This window comes from Seriola lalandi, unplaced genomic scaffold, assembly GCF_002814215.2.
Source record: "Seriola lalandi dorsalis isolate HSWRI2012SDOR001 ecotype SW California unplaced genomic scaffold, Sedor1 jcf7180002054538, whole genome shotgun sequence".
NCBI classification, from domain to species: domain Eukaryota; kingdom Metazoa; phylum Chordata; class Actinopteri; order Carangiformes; family Carangidae; genus Seriola; species Seriola lalandi.
In genome coordinates this window covers 212415-214578 of record NW_019525091.1, presented here as the reverse complement: position 1 = coordinate 214578, position 2164 = coordinate 212415, and the positions used below count along the sequence as shown (strand labels likewise).

The 2164-nt window shown below is 37.8% G+C and overlaps 2 pseudogenes across 2 annotated transcripts in view; both read left to right on the top strand.

Annotated features, from left to right (window-relative positions):
* LOC111661203 (major histocompatibility complex class I-related gene protein-like) overlaps positions 1 to 2164 on the top strand; it is a 12932-nt pseudogene that overhangs the window by 8536 nt on the left and 2232 nt on the right. The gene's annotated exons all lie outside the window — the stretch shown is intronic.
* LOC147818656 (major histocompatibility complex class I-related protein 1-like) overlaps positions 1 to 2164 on the top strand; it is a 6770-nt pseudogene that overhangs the window by 4298 nt on the left and 308 nt on the right. The window contains exons 2-3 of the transcript XR_015437772.1: positions 1043 to 1321; positions 1966 to 2162. The product of XR_015437772.1 is annotated as a major histocompatibility complex class I-related protein 1-like (transcript). The remainder of the gene's footprint in view (positions 1 to 1042; positions 1322 to 1965; positions 2163 to 2164) is intronic.

Here is a 2164-nt window from a genome sequence, read left to right as displayed (position 1 = left end):
TAATCATAGTAATGAACTATTCTCAGTTCAATAATGCGTTCCAAAGAATACATGAGGTACATGCTGAAATACTTGATATGACTTTTTGCCACAACATGACACAAGCAAACAATGTACAGCTCCTGTAAAACTGTATCAGTGTGACTACTGGATTTCAGCTGTGGAGTCTTTGCAGACAAAGGTTTGCTGAGATGTCTGCAGTTCTTTTCACTGAGTCTGATTTGTTGTCTGTTCAACTCAGAAGTAAAAGTCAGAGGTCGATGTGAAAGGTTGTTCCCTCTCGGGTAATTACACTTTAGAGGACATGATGTTAACATGAAAATTGTGAGATTGAGATGTAGATAAAATTAAAAGACAGAGAAAGGAGAAGTACAAAACTAACATTTTTTTGTTTATATTCATCTGTGCAGCTCTCAGAGCACAAGGAGAAAATTACTGAGGCTGTGCTGCAGTCATTATGGTTTTTGTAAAGCACTGTGTATTCACTGATTTATGCTTTATAAACATTTTTTTACTTTATGAACATGGTAATAGCTGCATAAATGTCTGAACAAAAGAGGAGCATGAGTGGAGTTATTTCACATGCAGGTGACTATGTAATTATTAGCATAGTGAAATGAAGCACCCCTTGAGGGAAATTTGTGATTTGTGAAACTGGAATATACGACACCTTGTCTTGACCCTAACTGCTGCTCTGTAAACTTCATGCCTCGTCTGAAAATGATGTCAGGGTGACATTGCGTCAGAGTTGTAGTGAAATGGTAATTCAGTCAGATCAGGAGACAATGACAGTTCATCCCATCAGTCATGATGTCACATCAACTGCTACAGAAGAGGATTAGGGACACAACTCTGAGGAAAAAAGTCAGAGTTGGACTTTCACATGTGGCGCTGATCCTCTTCCGTAAACTGCAGCTGACTGCGCTGAACTCACTCTCTCTCCCTCCCTCCCTCTCTCTCTCTCTCTCCCTCCCTCCCTCTCTCTCTCTCTCTCTCTCTCTCTCTGTCTCTGTCTCTGTCTCTGTCTCTCTCTCTCTATCAGGTGTTCACATCATCCAGCAGATTTATGGCTGTTATTGGGATGATGAGACTGAAAAGGTTATAGGTTATAATCAATATGGTTATAATGGGGAAGACTTCCTCACATTTGACCTGGAGACAGAGACGTGGATCGCTGCAAACCCCCAGGCTGAAACCACTAAACAGGAGTGGGATGGAAATACAGCTAATAATCAGTATTGAAAGAACATCATCATCAACGTTTATCCTTTCTGGCTGAAGAAGTATTTGATCTATGCAAGTGGTTTTCTGGATAGACCAGGTAGAGTCACGTGACCTGAAATGTCTCTTTACAGTATATATGACCGTGTCACCAGATTGAGTAACTAAATGTTTTTAGATAAAGATTTTACTTTAAAAAAAATATATATATATATATAAATATATATATATATATATATATATATATATATATATATATAAGTTCATGAAATACAAAGCATTGTTAAAAACAACCAAGAAATTTCCCCATTTGAATATAAACGGGTAAATAAAATAAAATATAATAAAAAAAAACAAAACAGCTTTAAGTCACAGGTATTTTTTCTTCTTCTCTCTCCATTAATCATCTCAAGACCGACTCAAATTTGTCCCACTACACAGGATGCAGGGTTTTTATTCATAATGGAATATTTTTTATTGTTGTTACTGAGTAATATTAAGTATAGCATTATTATAGTACAGTATCTAACTAATAATTCAGTTAACCCCTGTATTATCATCATGAGTGAGACTTTGGCTCCCCCTGGTGGTGGAGGTAAACTGCATCATGTGCACTTGAACTGAAGCACAGGATATGTTCACTGTTCTCAAAGTTTAAAGATGAATCAGTTGTTACTGATTATTTTAGTATTTTTTAAAATGTATGACATACCATGATAATGATAATGTTTTTTTATTCTCCAGAGCCTCCCTCAGTGTCTCTCCTCCAGAAGACTCCCTCCTCTCCAGTCAGCTGCCACGCTACAGGTTTCTACCCTCACAGAGCTGTGATGTTCTGGAGGAAAGATGGAGAGGATCTTCATGAGGACGTGGACCAAGGAGAGATCCTCCCCAACCATGATGAAACCTTCCAGATGAGAGTTGACCTGAACATTTCATCAGT